At 48.7% G+C, this 24583-nt stretch overlaps 1 pseudogene; it reads left to right on the top strand.

Annotated features, from left to right (window-relative positions):
- The first annotated feature begins 5405 nt into the window (after positions 1-5405).
- Positions 5406-7894, top strand: LOC136522751 (transcription factor bHLH144-like; annotated as a pseudogene).
- Positions 7895-24583: the final 16689 nt, after the last annotated feature.

Raw genomic sequence — 24583 nt, 5'->3', positions numbered from 1 at the left:
TACCATATCCCTACCGTGTCTCCATTTTTTCTTTCATCATTTTATTATGAGAGTAATAATAATCCCCTATTGTGAGCAACGACAGGTTAATCACGCTACCGATGACCTAAACATAGCATCTACTCGAACCTACACTAGTAAGACTCTTAGGACAGGTGTATCTATGCATGTGGTTTTCATAAAATTCCTATAACGTAAATGCACAACACACACACACACACACACACACACACACACACACACACATATATATATATATATATATATATATATATATATATATATATATATATATATATATATATATATATATATATATATATGGTGAATTATAAAATAGAGGTTATACAGCGAGGCTTGCTTTGGGCAGGCACGGTGTCAGCTAAGTCTGTTAGTGACGGCTCCGGGACCTCCTCCTTCACGAGAATCTCCTCCTCGTACTCCTCGATGATCTCCTCGAACTCGTGATCGCCGGTGATCATGATCTCCACCAACTCGTTCTCTACATGCATGCGATGATGATGCAACACTTGGCATTCAGGCAACAATAACTCTTTAGACTAAGAATGCGCATACCAAGCTACTAAACTAGCTCTAATGACTAAGATGCTAAGCAACTATCATCTTCATCAAGCAAGGTGTTGGATACAACTAACAGCATTTTACTACCTTAATGCTTAGTCTATTCTAACGCTACAAAAATTATAGTGAGCACATAATAATACAATAAATCTACTATAAATTTTTTAGGACTAAATCTTCAAATGGTTTAATAGCTCCTAATGTCAACACATATAAACATGAACTAAATACACCAACCGATAGAGCATAATTTTAGGAACCTAACAAAATTTGTTTCATAATTTTTGGACACCTACATGATTTTATATGATTTACCAAAGATCAGCACAAAAAATAAATTAGAAAACCTACGTGAGGTCAGCCCGCTCGCGAGACGGCCCGCGGTAGGGTCGGCCCACTCGAGAGACGGCCCGCGGTAGGGGCGTCCCGCGCGCGTTTGAGATTTTGCAAAAGAGACCTCAAACTCCTCCCAATTTACAATTAAGTACTAACATTATTTTCTCCTCTCTCAGACCTTCTCACTTAACCCCCTAACTTTTCCCTAATTCACCCGCACGTAACCCCAGCGACTCAGCGCACGGCGACATGGTGGGCGATGACACGGCATGATCGTGGCGGCCACCAGAGGCTCACGCTGGCCGGTCGACCTTCTACTATGATCCAACCGCCTACACCAAGCAGCAACGTGGGGCGGTGGGACGCGCTGGAGCGAGCTGTAGCGACGCGCGGCCGTCCGCGGCGGCGGCTCAACTGCCCCGACGATCCAGAGCACCTAAGAACCTAACTGGCTAGCGAGGGAGCATCTGTAGACTACCGTGGATCTAGCCGAGGTGACGGTTGGGGTGGAGGATGGCGGATGAGGTGTGGCCATGTGGAGTCGAGCCGTGAGGCGGTGCACCGTGGTGGCGCGGTCGCGTCAGCGGCGACGGAGAGGCAGGTAGCGGTTCAACTAGCGTGCGCAAGGTGGAGAGAGAGGCAAGACGAAACTAGTGGTGCAGGTGAATTGGCTTGGGAGGGTTGGTAGGAGGGCTGTCCTCGTCTATGGTCGGACGTGGCGTTCTCGGCACGGCGGCGGGAAAAATGCCAAATTGGAACTCGACCGGGCACCATTCGAGGCGGGGTGGGGTCGGGCAGCAAGAGGACATGATGACGGAGACACTAGCGCGCGGAATTGAAAGGAGATGACCACTCGCTGGTCAATTGCGTGGGGCGCGACTCCAACAGCGGCAAGCAGAGAGAGAGATGGACCGGTAGGTGGCACAGCACGGCCTCGCCTTGGCGGGACAGTGCTCGGCGCGACCGAGAAGGCATGTGTGCAAACGCAAAGGACAAGCGCGCGCATCCCCGACCGGCCATGGCCCGAGCGTCGCAGCGCCATAATTGGTAAGGCAACTGCGAGCACGGCCACGTGCGTGCGGCAGTGGTGGCCTCGAACAGGACCAGCAAGCGGCGTAGAGGTGCAGAGATAAGCGCGGACGTGACGGTGAGGCGACGACACCGGCAGCGTCTGCGTCGCGGCGCGGGACGGGTCGGCAGGGCAGCATCGCATCAGGACAGCCAGCAGCGCCGCACTGACCACGCAAGCAGCAGCAGCGGCTCCGCACGATAGAGGCCAGTGGCTACCAGGCTAGAGGCAGCTGCGGCTGGCCACGTACGGCAGCGCGCGCACGTGCGAGCGACCAACGCGGCGACGGTGTGCGCCCGAGCGTGGTGACCGCGTCCACTCGGCCAAACCAAGAACGTGTCGTGCATGTATTTTAAAGCACCTATAACAACTAAACGGTTGCTTCTAGACATAAACCATCTTCACCATGCTCAAGATAGCATATGAGGCTACCAAACCAAGCTAAAACATAACACCTATTCTTAACCCGATTTCGTAAAATAAATTGCCAAACATGGCATTGTCTAGCTGTTTATATACTTAAAAATCTTCTGAGTTGAATTTGATTCCATGTTGCATTTCTAGGCTATTAGAAATGTTGGTTAGCAATGTTATTTTTCTACAGGCAAATATTTCATTGTCATCTACAAAGTTCATATTCTAAACTTTATTTAAGCACCACATATATTTTCTATAGTATTTTTGTTCAATAAAAATTAGTTTTAAACCTTTCTTGATACATATGAGTTATGGAATAGCTTATCATTTAACATTTTTATTGATCATCTGAAGTTACAAAAATGTTATCTACACCTTCCATCGCATGCATTATTACATAAACATAATGCTTATGACATGGTTTGGTAATTTGTTTAGGACGCCGAGGGTGTTACACGTACCGGTGGCCAATTCACTTTACGGTAAACTGGACGTGGCTTATCTCGTGGGGGGGGTGCGGTGATTACTGGGGACAGTGCAGGAAACAATCGATGGTCACCTCAAGTTTGGATCATGGTGCGGGCTCCGCTCCAAAAGTCGGCACGACGCAGCAGTATAATACTGGTTTGGCGCTCGCAATACTGCTTGCCTGCTGCTGCTGCTGCTCGGCCGGCTCCGGCTGAGGCCTCGACTCTTGTTCATTGCGCTCTCCCGGGTTGGACGCAGAGCCGGAACACGGAACAGGGCTGCTGGCCTCGGCGCCGCTCCGTTCGGCGCTCGGTCGCACCAGACGCATGATGATATTTGACGGCGATGATGGCTTCCACGGCGGACCGACAGGTGCACGCCGACGAGGTGGAGTGTGCGCCCTGGGAGCGGGCCCCGGCCACGGGCGCATCGCTCGAGCGTCTGCCTGAAGCCGAGCTGGGATGCGGTTACGAGGGCGCTACTGCCATGACATGATGGCCTCTGCGCCTGGCCGCTCCCTTGTACGTCGATACCATGACAAGCCTCCGGTGCTTCCCATGATTTTATCGTCGCACGGGCTCGGATTACCCTCCATCCACCAATCGGGCGCCTCCAATCCAATGACGACCTGATGACGCCACGTCCATACCAACCGTCCTGTTCGCTTTCAGCTACTGAACATTAGTTTTTCTCTCACGACACTCAAACGGACAGTCAGTTGTGCCGTTGTTTTGCGTCGTGTAGCAATAAATCGCAGCAATAAACAAGAAGAGAACTAACATAGACGACATAGTGCTAACCTCAGCTACCTCCATTCAATACAATTCTAAATCTGATCTAAGTAATTAATTCTACTATCAATAGGCTAACCTCAGCTACTCCTAAATTCTAAATTGATCTAAGTAATTAATTCTCTGCAACGCGCTTTGTCTAGACGCGTCTTTGCGCATTTTATACGTTCGCGCGTCGCTAGAAGAGGATGTCTGCTATTTGCTTTTGTTTTACATAGTGTAATCCAACTATTGTAACTTTGACTGAGGTTAAAAGAAATAATATAACACTTATGAAAATTATTTGATATGATGATATGTAAAAGGTCGCATAGGCCAGAACTGTTTAGAAAAAGATAGATCTAATAATACTTTTTAATATCACAAATATTAGTAATATTTTTTGTTAAAAATGATCAAAACAAAAAATTGTTTGACTTAATATTATAAATAGAATTGCATTATTTCCCGGACAAAGAGTACACTATAATTAAAGAATAGAGATGAGGAATTTGTTTCTTTAGATAAAAAACCATGTCTACATGGAACCAAATAAAAAGCTATGTGACAAGAAGACGTTTAAGAAAGAAGGCACGTGATTGGATAAAAAAATATTTTATCTATTAAAAACATAGTTTATCTACGTAATGTCTAAATAAATTAATTTGCATGGAAACTTCATGTGATTTTTAGTATCAGGACTGCCCCGAGGGAGTAGCAGTAAAGAGATCGTCACATTTAAAATTCCCCAGTGTTTGTTCAAAAATGGACCGGCAGTGTTTCACTCGTTCCAAGCACATACCGGAGTTAGTATGGAAGTAGGAGTATTTAAACCGAGCGCGTATCGTACAAAATCTCTCGAACTAGGCACTACTAATAATCCCATCAAAGGTGAACACGACGGAAATTGCAATGTCATGTACCTGGAAACCTGCAAATTGCAGCAGGGGAGGAGCAGACACAGCACGTGGAGTACAATTCGGACGAGCAATCTCGCATGTCCGGTGGTCCACCGTCAGGCAGCCTAGGCTCGGTTCAACTCCCGCAGCATGATGATGGCTGCCCCCGGACGCCACCCTGCTCCTGCTGTCGCTTGCGCGGCCCTACCGCCCAGCGTCCATAGGCGCGCATCGATGGCCCCAGGGGCACGCGCGCAGCTGCCGCGGCGGGGCCCGGCACCAAACACGGCATCCCTCCCGCACGATGCTGATCCGACGCGCCGCGCTACCCCCACGCGCGCCGCATAATGCCTCTCCCCTCACGGCAGCGTGCATGCGTGCCGCTGGTTGCTTGCTAGCTCGTCTGCCTGCTTCGTGCTCGGGAAGTTGGGATGGATTGCTCTGCCACGATGCCCACCTCCATCGACCCCGATTCCTATCGACGATGCCGCGAACGATTACCTTCTCTCTGACGCGTGGGGCTCTCGTGCCCGGGACCCGCGAATCATCGGCTTACAGAGGTGGGCTAGATGGTTTGGCAGGGGCCTCGGCGCTTTGGGGGAGGAGCACGGTGGGAAGCGGCACGCGCACCCACAGCACCCATCGAGTGCGCACGCCACCTCATTAGTTCGGCTCCCGCTTCGCGCCACATCCATCCAGTTGGCATCACTGCGCTCGGCACTGCGGCTCGCCTCGCCGCTCCCTTCTCCTCCCCCTCTCTCTCTCTGTATCACGCTACAAAAGAAGTGCCGCGAAAGGAAACGAGGGTGAGAGGGAGGGGGGAAGGGACCAATCGGAGCACGAGCATCCAATCCACCACCGCCCGCTTGATGTTCATCCGTTATATAAAACCTTGTGCCCCTCCTTTGCCGGCTCACTCCATTCCCTTCCAGTCCAGTCCCGTTCCATTGCTCACCCTCCGCCGGTGTCAGTCATTTCATTTCAGAAAGAAAACCTTGATTGGTATGGTCTTGATCACAACATACTGGTTCTTCGATTTCCAAGTGCTTCATCAGAGCTGATCGTTTGGCACCGTGTATAGGCGGAGGCGAAGGAAGCAGGCGGGCAGGATGCCGTGGGTGGTGACCATCGTGCGGCTGGTGGTGTTCTTCTGCGTCACCCTGTGACCTCGCGCCGCTCCGACCGTGGGGCGATCGCGAGGTTGACGCCTGCTTGGCTTGGCACCCCGGCGATACCACCGTTTGCTGAGGAGGGCATGTGTTTTGGGTTTAACCAGAGGAGGCTTGACGCCGTCGTTATGACAAGTGGCGCTGTCGCGTACTACTGCAGATTGATGCAAGTTTGCCAGGTCAGCGCCCTGACGCCAACAACGCATCAACGATTCAGGTTTCCTTCCGTTACATTGCTCAAATTTCAAATGTTCTTGGCATTGTCTGCTGTAAGCATCGGATCGTCGTCTGTTCATATGTGGATGAGCAACTTGGTGCTCGTGGTGCTGTCCGTTACGACTTACGACTAGTTAGACGGTTAAGCGATCAGGGTCCACTACGTGGCGGCCCTCGACGTCAACGATGAAGGCTAGGACAGCGTGTTGACAATGCTTTGCGCCGTCAAAAGATGGCGTTTAGAATTTTGAAGAAACTTGTCAACTTTTTGATACTATTTGTATTTACCAAAAGTTGGAGCAGATAACTTAAGGTTTGTAGGCTGTAGTCTTATCTTTGCAATGGTTTTGGAAGCAGAGTTTTGTTGTGCCACCAATATGAAGAAGATCCAAATTCGTTTCGTTTTGGAAAATAATAGTGGTCGAGTAGTAACCTTTCCATCTTGATTCAGCTTAGCCTTGTATCTCATTTCTGAATGCGTTATCATAGCTCTTCTGTTGCCTTAGTTATATATGACATTGCATAATACTCTGTTCTTCCTCTCCTCTGCTACATTCTGGCACTTCTTTATTGACTGTGACCGCCTATGATAAGCTAATTTATGTGTCGTCCAGCATAGCTAGCAAAACTGAACATATATTGTAACTAACCTTAACAGGTTTAATGCTTGCTTTAGGTTTCGCTAGAGTATCTCCTTGCGCTTAGCTAAACAACTTGGGCCTCTTTGTTTTCTGTCTCACCGCGCAAGCAGATCCTTCTCCAAGTTTGCCACATCAAAGGGTATTTCATCCGATTTTTTTTTTTTTTTTGTAACCAATAACTTTCTTATTTAGGAGTAAGTTCGAAAGATATACGTTGCTACATGTCATGTAACATTCTAATTTGTTTTCGATTGATCACATCTTGCAGGCCGAATACTTCCGCCAGCTTCTGAAGCCCGTGACGTAGATTCTGCCATCACTCCCCACCCCACCCCTCATTTCAGACAACCTCAAACCCAAACCAAACTAACCGAAATAATTTTGTATTCAACCACAAAAATAGCCAGCTTCCATCCTCAGTTCACAACAATCTCTCGAATTTGTTCATTTCTTTCCAACCAAAAGCGAAAAAGTTCCTAAATTTCCCACACAGGCCAGAAATCAAGCAACACTGCACGAGTGCCTCGATGCAGGGAGATCCTGGGTACGGGTACGGTAGCTACGGCTACGGCTACGGCTATGGCTACGGCTATGGCGCCGGCGCCGGTGGCTACGACTACGACATGGCTGGCTACGGTGGCGGAGGCGCCTACTATTCGGCGAACGACCGGTACCCTGCCGGGCCGGCTGCCTATGAGGACCCGCTCGCTGGTCGGAGGCAGCACGACTTCCCCACGCCGCTCACGGGGCTGGAGTTCCAGCCGTCGGACAACTGCCCCAAGAACTACGTCATCTTCGACCAGACGTACGACCGGAGCCGGGTCATGTTCCACCCCTCCCTGGCCAACAACTTCGGCTCCTCTGCTGGAGGATACGACTACGATCGCCATTGCTACGGCTACGAGCAGAATTACGCCGGTAAGGGCGCCTACTACGGCTGCGGCGACGATGGCGGCGGGGCCTCGATCCGGCAGAAGGAGGACACCGACGAGATCGACGCCCTCATGAGCACGGAGGACGGTGAGGACGAGGACGACGTGCTCAGCACGGGCCGCACGCCTGGGTGCCGTGCCGGTGGCTCCCCGGATTCTACATGCTCGTCCGGGTACGCCGGCGGCCGGCGGTGGCGGCGGGAAGCACGAGATGGGCGGCGGAGGCGGCGAAAAGAAGAAGGAACGGATGAAAAAGATGGTACGGACGCTCAAGGCGATCATCCCCGGTGGCGACCGGATGGACACGCCAGCCGTCCTCGACGAGGCCGTGAGGTACCTCAAGTCTCTCAAAGGTGGAGGTCAAGAAGCTCGGCGCGCGCGGGTCAAGCAGCTAGCTAGTGCATCGTATGGCAGCGACCATAACTGGCTGTCGACATCTCTCTCTACCTTTCTCAGCATCGGCAGATACGATGAGCCGGTGAACAATACATGCGGTGATGATGACAACGACAGTTTCTCATCTTGGCATCAGATGCCACGTACCAGTTGGTGCGTGCTCCTGTTTGCACTGACAGGATTAGCTTCGGAAGAGCTCGGACTGCAGCGCGCTTTATTTTATCGGCATCTTGTGGTGGCTCCACCTCTAGCCTCTAGCGTTCGTGCGTGCATGGCTTGTTACTTTTCTTCGTTAGATAGAAGTTGCTGCCTTTTCCTCTTTCGTATCTCTTGATACCTAGTGGCTGGTGTTGTAACTATCACGCTGATGATATACACCGTGTTTTTTTTTAATCTTGGGCACTGCACTTTGCAGCCATCTTCTTAATTCTTTTGAGTGCCTGATCTCGGATGGAGCATTATTAAAAGCTATAAGTTTCGGAATGTTTCTTAATTTAAAGTGTAGTTACCAAAAGTGCTAATTCAGCTTTACATATGAATGAAATTAAATAGTCCATCTCAGTGCACGGTTTCATAACACAGTTTCATAGGCTAGACGTATGATCAAATATAGCATATGGAATATACAACCATGAAATTTCATACAATTCATTGCTTATCTCGCGCAGAAGATCCTCAAGAGCGGCTGAGAATGAAACAAATCAATCGATGTTTCATTGCATTTTATTGTGTTGGTAAACGTGATGGATGGGTTCATCCTAACAAAACTTTATTTCTCTTTCCTCATAAATACCAAGCTCACTAAGAAAACTTGTTGATGTATTGTATCTTTAAATAAGAATGAAACTCGTGAGATATATTGATGAATCAAGAAGTACCAACGTATTGCTGATGTTATGTAAAATTCATACGTGGGATTGGATTTTAGAGCAAGGAGGCAATTGTGAATAGTTGTTGGTTTATGCATCTCAAGCGTCTCACATTCCCTACAATGCATATCTAAGATCTAGAGGTGTAAACGGTGTGTACATTCCTCGGCTAACCAAAGGGCCTTCATAGCCAACTGACGAGATCCTAACATATGAGTATTTTAAGCCTCGGGATCAATGGTTCCCGACCGAAGGGACCCCGACCGACCCCTACAGGATCGCCCGGGGGCTCGGGGGCCATACCCATCGGGTACGCTCGCACGCACTGTCCGACGAAGAAACCTGACCGACCCTGGGCACGGCGCAGCCGCTGCACAAGGCTCGGGGGCTCGCCTGGGCCTCAGGCTCCCGATCGACGACACGCTTGAGCTCAGGCCTTGGCTCCTTCCCGGCATGCGACGCTGGCCAAGGCCCGGGAGCAAGAAGACAAGCCCTGGGCCATCGAGGCTCAGGGGCTCCCAGATGACGCGCTCTGGGCATGGCCTTGCCAGCAACTTCCGGAACAGGGTAACGCACAGGGCGTGACATAAGAAGACAAAGCTTCCCACGGTCTCCAGCGGCTAGGCGGCTCCCGGGCCCGCGCCTCAGCCCCTAGAAATGACCTCCTTCGCTACCAAGAAGACTCCAGAAGGTCCACCTGGGGGAGGCTGGTCCAAGCCGACATAGCCTAACACGCAGAGTGTTAGAATAGAGCTGCCGGACGACGCCCAAGGCTTCTTCGGCTCCACGACACCGCCACGGTCCACAGAGCGCCGCTGCAAGACCCTCCTGTACTCCGGCGCATGTAGACCATAGACTCATCTCCCCAAAGCACCATGTACCCTACCTATCTTGTTATATAAGGGATAACGTCGGACCTAGGGGGATGGATCGAACCCAAGACATTCTATTCCATTCCATCCGCTCCTGCTCAGCATCAAGAGCAGAGCAACCCAGAGAAGGGCAACGAGAGCTCCTCCACCGCATCCCGTCATCTTCCTCCTCTCCGACGAGGGGAAGACTCCATCGGTGGTGAGGCAACCTTAGGATTAGCACCAAGCTAACCTCCTACCAAATCTCTCTCTACACTCTGTTGTAACCCCCTGATTTTGGATGCTTTTGAGTATAAGAATCATCAGCTGCTGGACGTAGGGCATAGATTGGCCCAAACCAGGATAAACCGTTGCATCCTCTCTATGATTCTTGTGTTCTTGAGTCCACCTGATCCATCGAAGACCCGTACTCTGACATTGACTCGAACAACTATGCTTGTCATGGTTCCGACCCCACGATAGCTGGCGCGCTAGGTAGGGGGTAGCGTCAAGTTCGATTCAGGCTCTATGATGGCCGAAGCCACTCGCCTCATCATCGGAGCAAGCGGCACTGCCCAGATGGCGGTGTCCGCTTCCCTGGTGAGTTCTCCATCACGGCCGGCGCCTTCGCTCTAGGTTAGGTCCTCAACTTTGGGAGCCTAGCCCACATCGCTGACTGCTACGACGAGCTTCGTCCACTCCACGTGGCTGTGCCGGCAGGCAACAAACCCCCGGTGTCGCCCCCTCCGCTGGGACTTCTGCTAGTAGATCTCATGGTCCTGGCCCGATAGATTCGACACGGTTTGGGCCCGAACCCCATCGTGTCGGACGACCACAAGATGTTTTACATGCTGGCCAACATCCACCACTAGATCGCCACTGGTGAGGTGCTCCCGCCGCCTGATCGCTTTAGGTACTACCTCTCGGACTTGCCTTTTGGGATCCAGAATGCTGCGGCGTCCTTCCAGATGGAGCTGGAGCACCTCATCAGTCACAAGGCGCCGTGGAGCGCCATCCTCTCTAGCACAGCGGTGGTAGACGACCCCTCGCTGTGCACCTTCCTCGAGATCCTCTCGAGGGATGGCCCAGAGTACGACTCCGACGACATCGACTGCTATGCTCTGCCATGCATGTGCTACCACATCGATGACAAGGTTCTTGCCGAGGAGGCGCCTGAGCTCACGTCGCCGGACCAGAGTCCCCACAGTCGCGCGGCCTACCTTTAGGAGAAGGAGGATCACCAGCGAGCTCGGTAGGTGGACCTAGAGACCATCGAGGCAGAGCTTGAGCACCAAAGGTAGGACCTTATGCGGCAATGAGCCGCACACCCTCTCGGCGATGATGATGATGCCTGCACGGGGGCTCCCAACGGCCTCTGCTTTCCCTATGCGGTGTACAACATGGCGGCCACCACTCGCCATCTGGAAGACATCTCCGACATGCCAGACCCAAAGACCAACGAGCAGCTAAATGAGGCGAAGCGACTCCTCCATGTCACTCTCGAGCAGTAGGCCGAGAGCTCAGCCTCCTAGTGCTGCGCCGCGCTCTCCCGATCATCCTAGATGACGGCCACACCCAACGAGGATCGCTCCGATGCTCACCGAGCAGCAGCGACACCTCCAGCAATAGCTCCGATTGGCTGCAGACTCGAGGCGCCAAGCCTCGGCAGGAGTGAAGGCGTGACCTTTCTCCGCAGCGTCCTCCCACATGCCACCGGATCGGCGATGACCACGACATCCATGACACCATCGAGGGCAGGCACCATGCTTAGGCGTAGTCCCGTACCCTAGAGTGATAGGGTAGGGATGCCGCCCCGGATCATTTTGGCCCCTAGCGTTTGGGGCAGCGATCCAGGCTGCTCCCTACCCTAAGCGTTTTCTGGCCACCAATGCACATCTCCATGTACGACGACGAGACCAACCTGGACCATTGGCTAGAGGACTACCACCTTACCAAGAAGGCTAGGGGATCGGACGATGACTTCGCCATCCAGTACCTTCCCCTGCTTCTATCAAGCTTGGCCAGAGCTTGGCTCGAGCAGCTCAAGCTCGACAACATCCACTACTAGGGCGATCTCTGTTTAGTCTTCATCTGCCACTTCTAGGGTACCTATACCTACCCAGGTAACTCATGGGACCTCCACAACTGAAGGCAGAGGGACGACGAGACTCTCTAGGAGTACATCCAGTGCTTTTCCAAGAAGCGCAATGAGCTTCCCAACATCACCGATGCCAACGTGATCAACGCCTTCATCTATGGCACGATATGTGAGGCACTCGTCCATGCGCTCAGCCGCGAGACCCCGTGCATGATGTGGGAACTCCTGGATGTCACCCCCTAGAAAGCCACCTGCGAGGAGGCTGTTCAGGCCAACTTCAGTGGCAAGGCCAAGGCCACCGACCACCTTAGTGGTGGACATGGCGGCGATGACCCCGCTTCGTCCCAGCTACACCATGATAGGAGGAACAAGGACCGGAAGGGCCACGGGGAGGAGATGGTGGCCATGGCTGACCGCGCCGCTAGGCCTCAGCCCCGCGTGCGAGGCACACATCCAGAACACTTCAAGAAGGCACTCGAGGCCCCTTGCTCCTTCCATGGGGGGCAAGCAAAGCATCTCCTCAAGGACTGCGCTACCATGATGGGCTACATCCGTGGCACCCTCGGCCAACAGGGCAAGGCCTAGAAGCCTGCCCTGAAGGTCGGCAACCCGGCGAATGGCACCCAGGAGGAAGACACCGAGTTCCCTGAGGTCGAGCATTGCCTCATGATCTTCGAGGGCTCCTAGGCCTACAAATCCCACCGACAGCGCCACATCACCGAGTAGGAGGTGAACGCCGTTCACACCCTCGCCGCTCCAACGCGGCTCCGATGGTCCTAGACGGGGATCACCTTTGACCAGGGGGATCACCCTGATTGTGTCCCACACCTAGGGCGCTACCCGCTCATGGTCAGCCCAATCATGAGCACCACGTGCCTCACCAAGGTGCTGATGGATGGGGGCAGTGGCCTCAACATACTATACGCCAACACCCTCGACAATATGGGCATCCCGTGGAGCAGCCTGCACCCTAACAAGGTGCCATTCTATGGGATTGTCTCGGGGAAGGAGGCTATGCCCCTAGGGCACATTCGAATCAATGTCACCTTCGGCCAGCCGGACAACTTCCACAAGGAGCCACTCACCTTCGAGGTGGTCGAGTTCCCCTACGTCTACCATGCCGTTGATGGTAGTTAACATTCATCACAAAACATCAATATACCTTTCATAAATGACTAGAATAGATCACCAACATAGACTTAGGCGTTTAAACTGACAAATTCCACTAGTTTTGGTGAATCTGCATTTCTAGAAGGATCTAATCAGAAAACCGTTAAGGGGGGCCTATTCGTCAAAGGAAATCATAGAATTCCGCCATGGGATCAATGTGGGAAGGTTCCAGAACACTCTAGGAGGCTCTCCACTAAAGCAGGGCTTGACCCACTGACATGTGCCCCCACCTAGAGGCCACCTGCCCCCCTGTGGCCCCACCTGTCATCCTCTTTGTTATGTCGTTTCTCCACCGCCACCTAGGATGCATCTCAGCCATTATTTCAAGTCGATTTGATCCAAGGGTTGAGGATTGATGCTCCAGGCTATATATACCGAAGTTAGAACTAGAAGTTGGTGAAAACCTAGAGCGTGTAGGAAGGTATATATAGCCCAGAGCGTCAATCCTCAGCCATTGGATCAAACCAACTTGAAATAACGATTAAGATGCATCCTAGGAGGCGGTGAAGAACCAACATAACAAAGAGGATGACAGGTGGGGCCCATAGGGGCCGGGTAGCCCCACATGTCAGTGGGTCAAGCCCCGCTTGGGTGGAGAGCCTCCTAGAGTCTTCTGGAACCTTCACACATTGATCCCATGGCGGAATTCTATGATTTCCTTTGACAAATAGGTCCCCCTTGATGGTTTTTTGATAAAATCCTGCTAAAAACACAGATTCACCAAAACTCATGGAATTTATCAGTTTAACCCCCTAAGTCTATGTTGGTGATCTATTTTAGCCAGTTGTACAAGTTACATTGATGGTTTGTGATGAGTGTTGTAGCACCCGGTTTTAAAGACAACCAGATACACTATATGTGAGCCCAGGAAGTCAAATCTCACATATAGCCACAAATAAGGGTAATATCAAGAGACTTATTACATAACGTATTAGTATAAAGAATATAACCTTAGAGTATAGACAACGGAAAGACGACTTCGATCTTCAGGTGAGTACTCTAAATCCATAGGGATGACTGACTGGTTGACCACAAGCCTAACTCCTCCAAACTAGCAATCTGGTACCCATCCGGGATGTTTATCCAAAGTATAGAAAAGTAAAGCAAGCAATTGAGGTTAATGAGGCTCAAAAGGCTGACACTAGTTTACTACAATTAGCTTTAATAGGTCATCTTTTTAAGCAATTGAGTATCATAGAATTTACCATTCCCATAAACACATGATCAGGTAGATATGAATAATGAATAGCATAAACAATTAATTATTAGCATCATCATTAGCCATTAATGATCATCTATTCCATAAGGGTCTAAGGCCTCTCGTGACCGTGAGCATGGCTGTTATAACAGTTTTACACTCTGCAGAGGTTGCACACTTTCACTGTGAGTCGTGCTTTACCCTTTCACCTGAGGTAGCTAATCTCTTGGCCCACTTCCAAGGAAGGTCGCCAGGGTTCACTATGAAACCTTTCAAAGGTTCATCTAACAAGTTAGGGCCGCTAGGCGTATGTGGCCCTTCTCTAGGAGTGGCACGCGTGGGCACGTAGCATGGTACACACATCCCAGCAGGAAAGGAAACATACCCTCTTGCACCATAAAGGTAACCACTAACAAGCTAGAAAAGGTCCCCATACTGAGCTAAAGCCAGAGCCATATAGCCCTCACAGCTGTACTGTAAGTCCTGGTTGATCGCTTATAGATAAGTCCATAGGGAGAGGAATCTGAAGCATTTAGAAAGTAGCTAAATACTCCAGCCCCCTGTTTCCATGTTGCTAAAAAGTCATGTTTTAATGCTTATTGCATATACCATTAGTCAAGTTACAAGATCATGGTTTAGTTAAGCACTAGCAAAAACTACCCAATGCAATAACCCAAAGGTATCAAGGTACAAGATATCAAATATCTTGGATATCCTTATTAGCAACAAGGTAGACACATGCAATATGAATTAAGTGATTAAATGTGAATAGGTAACAATGATAGTCCCATGCTATACTTGCCTTACAACACCGATCCTTCGGTAAGCTTTAATCTTCAACGTCCTTCTTCTGGATCACCACGCATATCTCACCAACTGGACGTAATCATAGAACACCACACAAACATCCATACACATACATGCATAGCATACAATTGCATCTATATCAGAATAGTACACCAATCATAGAAAAATAAGTAAAGAATTTGAAATATGATTCTACACATCGCTACATACACATAGTCGCGAGAGGCACGCTAATCAGAGCTATGGTTGAAAAGATACATCTACCGAAAGATTTGCTTTATACGTGAAAAAGAAAACTATAGGCTTTATTTATTTTAACTATATAAATTCATATATATAAGATATTTTATAAATAATATAGATTGAATTAAGTCAATTTTAGATTTGGAATTATAAAACTAAAGTAAAACAAATCATATTTTATTTATAAAATCCAGTTGCATAATTGTTAATCAAGATATGATTTAAACCATGATTTTTCCAAAATAGTAATATAGTAAACACTATTACTAATGCGTAGATCTCGTCGTTATGAATCTAACGCAACTTGTACGGATTATTTCGGAGTTAAAATGAATAAGTTATAACTTAAACAAGTTTTACTATAGTTAAATAATAGATTAAATCTACCCATGAATCTCAAGTGTTGAAAACATGCCTAACAGTTGTATAAACACATAGAAAACATAAATACGGTCCTAACGCAATTTGAACGGGTCAAATCGGACTTATAACGCAAAAGTTACGCATGAAATAAGGTGCAATGGCATTTCTGTAAATAAACAAAACTTATTTTTGAATTAAAACAATAAATGAATTTACACGTTTATTGGACTACGCGTACTATTTATGAAAACTATAGGGACCTAAACAAATAAAAATAGGGCTGATTTGTAATTATTTTGATCTGCTACGGACTGCGGGTTGATTCATGAAAAATTGAAGGGCTTCTCTGCAAAATACGTATGGCTTGACTAGATGTTGACCCCATCGCTGACTCGATGGCACGTGGCACACGTGGACTAGTGTGGTGCACCATGCATGCGCGGTGGACATGCTGACACGGCACCGTGGACCGGGTCCATGGGTCCATGGTGGACCAGTTACATAACCCCGAAGGGGTACGTGATCTCGGCCATCCACCGATGATCTAACGGCGCTGGCGTGATGGGGGTAGCGGGTCGCCGGGGAAGACGCACATGACGGTGGTGCCATGGGTGCCGGTGACCCGAGCTCATCGATGACGCTGGTACGGGTGAATCCGTCCACCCCAGACCAAGCTGAGGGCACGAGAACGTAGCGTGATGTCCTACGGACTCAACGGAGCGTGAGACTACGGCAGGGATCACGCCAGAGCGGCAGTCCCACAGTGGCACCATGGCCGGCGGCTCAGGAGCTTGCAGTTATGGCACTCTAGCGCACTATTTGATGAACGGATGGCATAAGAAGAACAAGAGGATCACCACGAGTCGTTAGGAGGGGAGCACGGCGTCCAAGAAGGCTTCAGAGTGATCGGCGATGGTGATGGCAGCTAGAGAGAGAAGACAAGGCATGGTGAGGATGAATCTGGGCAAATCAAGGCTAAAACGAGAAATTGACGATACCTATGGGCGTGGGGGAGTATGGTGGTGATCCTAGGTACGTCGGCGTCGTCGATTCGGCACCAGAGCAGCGACAACGGGGCGGCGGTGGCGAGCTAAGACAGGCGAACGGAGAAAAGGAGGAGGGAGGGCATCAGTCTCGGGGCTTTATAGATGGCGGGCACTGCGGTAGAAGGAAGGGAAGCGGGAGATGGTGATTCTGGTCGCTTGCCATGTGGGTGCGGCGGTGCGGTAGCTTGCCGTGGATGGCCATGCCATTGCCGGGAGCAAGAAAGGAAAGGCATGCGAGGAAGAAAGGAAAGGGAAGGGGCGCGATGCTGATGGGCGGGACCCACGTCGCAGCGAGAGGGAGAAGGAGCAGGCGCGTGCAGGCGGCTGATGGGCATGGGCGGTGAAGGCCGAAGCGGCTGCAGTGCCGAGCTAGGCCACATGGGCATGCCCATGCAGTGCAATGCGAAGCGGGCTGGTGCGCGGGATGGAAAGAGGAAGGGAATGAAGGGAGGGCGGCTGGGCCGGTAGCAAGCCAAGCGTGAAGCGGGCTACGGTCAGGGAGGCGGGAAGGAGGTGCGTGGGACTAGGCCAGGCGACGAGCTGGGTCGAGGCCATGGAGGAGGAAAGGAGGGGAAGGGAGAGGCTGCTGGGCCAGCCGGTTGCCGGGCCAAGAGCGCGAAGGAGGCCGGGCTGAGTCTGGAGTTGGCTGGAAGGGAAGAAAGGAAGTTTTTAAAAAAAATAAAATTCTTTTCTATTTCTAGTTTTCAAATCCTAAGCCAAAATCAAATCAAATTCAAGTATAGTTTCAAATATATTTCCCTATTCAAATAAAAATGGTCAATTTCGTTATGCTTTCCAAGATAAACTTTACAACTTTAAAAATACTTTTATTTTCTAATTTTCTTTTCTTCTATTTCAAAGCCATTTTCAAACCCTTTTCAAAAACATTCCAAATTACTTTGGAGTTTTGGATCAAGACCATTCATCACAATAAATAAAATGCAACAACATGTATGCTCACACATGTTGCTACCTTATGATGAATTTTAAATTAATGAAAATTTTATTTTCCTATATTCTATGTGCAAAAAAATTCATAAATAAATCATTTTAGCTCTATTTCAAAAGAGGCAAATTTTATGGTGTTACAAGTGTTAACTACCATTAACAGTGTTCTTGAGTCCACTTGAGCCACCGGAGACCCGTACTCTGACACTGATTTGAACGCTATGCTTGCCGCGGTTCTGACCCAGCGACAACAACACTGCATTCGCTCTACATGACTTCGGTCTTCTTTATAAACACTTGCATATCATGTTTCTTTCTTTCCTTGGTGAGGTAGGACTAGCCACATGTGAGTTTGCTGCTAATATTTGACCATGGTCATTCATTGTACTAAAGACCACGATGAAGGAGGCCCATGAGGGCCAAACGAATTCACCAACTTGGAGGCCAAGGCAAACCGAGGATATCCAGTGCCATTGTATTTGAACAATAGAATAGACACTACTACATTAAACTTAACCGAGGTGGACCAAATAGATTTATCGAGGCAGGAATCACAAACGCCTCAGCTCAAAGGTCACGGTAAACAAATCTTTACTGAGGCAGTTGCCTGCCTCGATAAATCAAATAATCCAAGAGAAAATCCATGGACAAGCCCAGCGAGCTGACCCATGGGCCCACCGAGCCCATCCATGTGCCACACTACCGCTCACCAGATCCGCACCGCCGTCGTGTCCGCTCGCTTGAGGAGGCCACCCGTCGTAGGATCCACCCGCTGCTCACTAGATCCAGCCACCACGGGCGTGGATCCGGCAATCACATTCATGGATCCGCTCGGTCATCATCGTCAGTGGTCTGGCGGTGGATCCACTTGGTCATCATCGTTAGCGGTGAATTCAGGTGGGCCCTGTCTCATCCTCTCGCTGCCTGTGAGGGAGAGAGAGTAGAGCCGCATCTTTGCCGGTGCCCCATGCTGCCCGTGCCACTATAGGAGCGCCTGCCGGAGGGGCTGCTCCCCTAGGCAAATCCTGCATTCTCTAGAGGGGCGCCGTTAGTCCAGGTCATCACTTGCACCCACCATATGGGCCGCTCCCCTAGGCTAGAGTGCCCTCAACGGAGAAAGGAGGAAAGGGGAGGAGTGCTGGGAGGGGAGGGGAGGGGAGGGGAGAGGTGGGGCACCGGCGTGAAGGGAGGGGAGGGGTGGGGTGGGGCCACTGTTTGCCTAAATGGTCGTTTAGCCCGTTTACACACCATGTAAACGCTACACAGTGGTGCGTCGTTTCCGTTTAATCACCCGTTTACTCCGTTTAATTGGCCATTTAGCCCGTTTAATGGGACGTTTTGCCCGAATAATGGCTAAACGGTAGGTGACCGACTGTTTACCATTTAGCGTTTAGGAAAACATTGGGTGGGGGCACTGGGGCTCATGAGGTTGGAGCTAGGGGCGCTGTGCTCTTGAGGTGGGGTGCCGGCGAATGAGAGGTGAGGGAACGAAAGAGGGGGAGGTGTAACCCTAAGTCACCGTATATATATTCAGGGCGTGATATCGGGCTGGTTTGTGCTTTTCTCATTGCTAGTGGGTCGGCCACGATTAACCAAAGCGGGCCTTATAATTGGGGCCATAAAAAGATTTTGGGAGGCAGTTATTTTTTAACCGCATCCGTAAATCAATTTTGCGAGGCGGTTAATTTTGATCACATCGGTTAATAAAAATGACTACCTCTGTTAATCCCAGGCATGAAACGAGGCGGTTGGATTTTGCAAACACCTTGGTTAATAAAAGGGCACCGCCTTCCAAAAGATTTTAAGTAGTAGTGAGAATCAATCTGCTATACATTCCATGTAACAAACTAGTAAACCAATATTTTAGCTGATCGAATCTGTTGTAACCCTAATCCCTTAGGCTATATAAGGTGAGGGAGCAAAAGTGGGGGAGGTGTAACCCTAAGTCACCGTATATATATTCAGGGCATGATATCGGGCTGGTTAGTGCTTTTCTCATTGCTAGTGGGTCGGCCACGATTAACCGAGGCGGGCCTTATAATTGGGGCCATAAATAGATTTTGGGAGGCAGATATTTTTTAAGTGCATCCGTAAATCGATTTTGCGAGACGGTTAATTTTGATCGCCTCGGTTAATAAAAACGACCGCCTCGGTTAATCCCAGGCATGAAACGAGGCAGTTGGATTTTGCAAACGCCTTGGTTAATAAAAGGGCACCACCTCCCAAAAGATTTTAAGTAGTAGTGAGAATCAATCTGCTATACATTCCATGTAACAAACTAGTAAACCAATATGTTAGCTGATCGGATCTGTTGTAACACTACTCCCTTAGGCTATATAAGGGGGAGTAGGGGTCCTCATCAGGATCCATTCATGCCCGTCTACTTTCTTTCTAGCGCACTGCTAGGAGGAGCAGCAACTCCTATAATCGAGCATACGAATACAGAGATCCACCATTAAACTAGATGTATGGTACCTCACATGCCCGAACCAGTATAAACCCGGTGTCTTGTCTACTATCATCTGATTCATCCTACATGATTAGCTGTTAGGTATTGTTAGAGCCAATTATTCTGATAGTTGGCGCACCAAGTAGGGGCCTTTCGTGTATGGATTGATTGCGTTTTAGATGGGTTTCATCTTCAACTTTGGTGAATATGTGGAGAAGATGTAGCTGGGTCAAAAGATCTCCTTCGGCAAGCTCGACTTCATCGCCGACCAACTCAAGAACCTACATCTGTAGGAAACCGCGTTGCCTGAGCAAGAGGAGGAACAACCACCTTGGGTCTGTGCATTCACCACCATACTAGAGGAGGTTGTTGTCGGCACAAAAATGTGTTAATCGTGCCAGCCACATGAGCAAGCCGGAAGGGTTTGCTCGATGGAGCTGGAGATCCGCCTGGCTTTGACGCAGGGATGGTTGATCCTGCATACTCCTCCCGAGACGTGCCAGTCAATTTGACCCTGCAATTGACAAGGAGAGAAAGTTTATCAGTAATTTAAGGTGGAACATGCCGGTCTATGCCCAGATAGTTCCAAGTGTGCCGCTTCTGGAGCAGTCATACGGGAAAAGCGACTAAATAGCCGATCCACACAGAAATCGGCTGTTACAGACTATAAAGCTCGTAAGTAGTGATTGATTTTAAGTTGACAGGTACAATACACGTATATGTAAATAAGATCATCAGCTAGATAGATATTATCAAGTGTAAAATGTTGAGCCGATGAATCTAATCAGAAAAAGATATAGCACATGAACGAATCGACTATCTGATATGAACTGATCTACAAATGCTCTGAATCTAATCTGTTACAACAAATAGTGTGGTTTGACCGGATCGATGGCAGCTATGATGATAGTAAGAAACTAAAACCGAAGAATTTGCAAAAACATCTGTACTTCGATAGGCTTTTTGAAAGACATGCTATACGTGAAGGCTTGGATGGATCGGCTAAAATAGCCGATTCAGGTGAACAGGACTACAGCGTGTGAACAATCAACTATTTCACATGAACAGACCTATGACTTCTCAGACTCAACCTGCTATCTCTAACAGTGGGGTTTGACCGGATCGATGCAGTCGTGAAAAAGACAACGAATCAAACCCTTAAAGCACACATATCTATTCACGCTTAACAGAATCATAGACGCACACCGTAGACGTTAACGCATAGGTGATCGGCTATTTAGCCACTGCAGGCATAGCAAACAGCTAAGGTAATGCCTAACCAGGAACAAAATTATCATGTTTGTACCTCCGATAGGTTCATAGTCACGGGTAGAGAATCTTGATCTGGGGTCTACTGTTTGTCACCATCTTTTTTGGCTTATGAGCCCGTGCTTCAAAACTTTTACGAGAGCATCATTGCTTCATGGGCGCTTGGATCCATCTTTCTAGGTCGACTATAAAATGTCTATCCGACTCTGGCAAGAACAATTCAACAATTCAGCTATGTTTCTCTTCTATCTTCTTCCTCGAGTGCCTCTGACTCCGTCAGACCCTCCATGGTCTATATTTTGCCATGAAGATCTTGGGTGGTTAGAATAATTCTTGTGCATAGGGTGATTATGTCGCTCATCTTAGCGCCTTATCGAGCAAGAGGATCAGCTACTGCAGTTAGAAGAATTCTTGTGATATCACCTGAGTCTTCTCTCCATGCTCACAGAGCTGTTCTAGTGTTTGCAAGTGTTAAAATGTGTGGACACCTTTCCCTTGTTCGCTCCATCAAATGCCCATCGGGAAAGCCACAGACTTCTTTCCCATAGTTTCCCAATCATCGAGAAATCAGCTGGGCATCTGTTAAGCAGGCAGCCTTTCCCCTTGTCCTAGCATAATTTTATCAGTGGGCTGATGTGACTCAGTTCATGATGACCTTTGGCCTTATGGGGATCCAGACTCCCTTCAATCCAAAGAAGCCTTGGTGGGTTGATCGCTGGTCAATGTAAACCTTTCGTATCCATCCCATAATATTTTGTGATTATGGGAAGCAATAAGTCCGAATCTGTTATCTCTTCGTTATCTGTCCCCTGAATTTTGGGAGTGTCGATCCATTTTTGTTTCTGACTTCAATTCCATAACCCTGCTGAAATCTATCTTCTCACCTTCTCGGGCTATATATACGGGCCACGACTATAGATAAAAAACAACCTACTCCGTCTCAAACCTTTTGTGTCTTTAGTGCGATTTCTACTTTCCCATAGGTTTGAGATCATGGAGAACAATAAGAGGTCTATTGAGGAGGCCCTCAATGGAGCTGCGTCATCACGCCAGCGCCTTCGTCACTAGGAGGGTGCAACTCATGATGCCCCAACTGCATCAGGGCATATGGCCGACTCCGTTTAGCCTTTGGGGTTCTCTTCATCAACAGCTCACCGCCAGCTCCCCGGTTATTCGAGGAGATAGGTCGATAATGATGATCTGCTCACCTCCATTGATCGGGCTGGCTAGAACCTCGCCGACTGCCTCTCCCTCGTAGAATCGGCTCTGGCCATATTTCGGTGCCGATCACCTCCCGAGGTTGATCCGGTGGAGGACAGGATGGCCGAGGCTGAGGCCAGAATCATGGGTGAGATGTCTACCAAAACCTTCTGTCTCCTCTTAATTTTATCTTCAAGATCCTGATCATCTCCCCTTTGAATCTTTTTAGACCTATCGGCTCAGCTAGAAAGCCTCCGATCAGCTGCGGAGTACGCGGCAGGATTCGTCAATGCCAGAGGCACCATTCCAGTGGTTTGCTTGCATGACATCTCGAACCATGTTAGGGAGGTTGCTCCACACGGCGTCCATTATGGTGCTGCCATGGCATTGGCTACCATGCAAGCCCGTTCCAGCCATGACTTCGGCTTCTTCCCCACGGTTTTCCAATCAGGCACACCCTGGGGATCATGAGTGCCTGGTTGAGGATTTCTTCAATGCCGCCAACTCTGTAGCCCTTACTTCCCAAGCTGATGATATAGTAAACAAAGTGTTTTCTAGCCTGTAGTTTGTAATAGGTGATATTAGCAAACAATTTCTTCGTCTCAAGTGATTCTTTCTTTTGTTTTGTACTTCGTATTCCATGCATCAATCTGTCCATGTTTGCTTTGCCCTTATAGGCGATACATATCATATCGGCTTCTACCCCTTTAGGTTTATTTTTGTACTAGAGGTGATACCCTCCTGGTATCGGCTATTAGAGCCGATGACCGAACAATTCGGTTGTCAAGTATTAATCCAAACGCTAGGATAATATTTCTTTAGATATTTCCCGTTGATTGCTCTGCCAAATTCTTCCTCTCCTCTTACCGTTTCCAAAATATAAGCATTGCCAGGTCCACAACGTTTAATCCAATAAGGTCCTTCCCAATTAGGTGACCATTTGCCGAACTTGCTGTCTTTTGACCCGATCGGCAATTTCATTTTCCAGACCAAGTCCCCTTTAGAAAATTGCTTGCTCTTGACCTTTTTATTGTAATATTTTGTAACCCTCAGTTCATTAGCTTTGATATTCTCAAGAGCACACAGCCGATGGCAACTCAAGTCCTCTAAGGCGTCTATCATAAGATTCTTGTAGACTTCGGCTGACAAATCATTTTGCAATGTAACACGCCTCGATCCAGTCTGAACTTCCAAAGGAAGGACTGCATTATGGCCATGCACAAGTTCAAAAGGTGACATTTTAATCGATCCATGATAGGCCATCCTATATGCCCATAGTGCCTCATTAAGCATTGAATGCCACTTCCTTGGCTGCTCCTCAATCTTTTTCTTGATCAGCTTAATCACAATCTGATTGGATGCCTTTGCCTGGCCATTAACCTGAGCATAGTAAGGAGAAGAATTTAGTAGCTTGATTCCCATACTGGCAGCAAAATCCCTGAACTCTTCTGATGTGAACATTGTCCTTGATCGTTAGTGATAGTTTGAGGAATCCCAAAACGATACACAATATGCTCCTTGACAAAATCAACCATGTTCTTTGAGGTTACCATCTTCGAAGGAGTTGCCTCAACCCACTTAGTGAAGTAATCTGTTGCTACCAATATGAACTTATGTCCTTTTCTCGAGGGCGGAAAAATCTGGCAAATTAAATCAATTCCCCAATCTCGAAATGACCAAGGTTTAATTATTGGATTCATGGCCGATGTAGGCGATTTCTGGACATTACCAAAATGTTGACAGTCCTGGCACCCCTTGTGATATTCAAAACAGTCTTCCAATATTGTTGGCTAGAAATATCCAGTTCTACGAATAATCCATTTCATCTTATAAGCCAATTGATGAGCTCCACATATTCCTTCATGCACCTCGTCCATCAATACCTTAGCTTCCTCTTGATTTAAGCATTTGAGCAACACCCCATCGACTATTTTATAATATAGCTGATCATCTAGTAAAACATACTTAGTCGATTTATACCTTAGCTTTCTGGTAAGTTTCTGTGACGGATTCCTAAGGTAGTCGGCTATTTCAATTCTCCAATCATTATTCGAGTTTTCACTACTCAAGACTTCTTGAAATACTCGATAACCTGAAGCACTTTGAGCTAAAGGATTAGCCTCTTGATTCTGTGCCCTCGGAATATGTTGAAAAGAGACATGAGGAAACTCGTTGAG

The sequence above is a fragment of the Miscanthus floridulus genome, chromosome 18 (assembly GCF_019320115.1).
Source record: "Miscanthus floridulus cultivar M001 chromosome 18, ASM1932011v1, whole genome shotgun sequence".
NCBI lineage: Eukaryota > Viridiplantae > Streptophyta > Magnoliopsida > Poales > Poaceae > Miscanthus > Miscanthus floridulus.
This window is presented reverse-complemented; position numbering and strand designations above follow the sequence as displayed.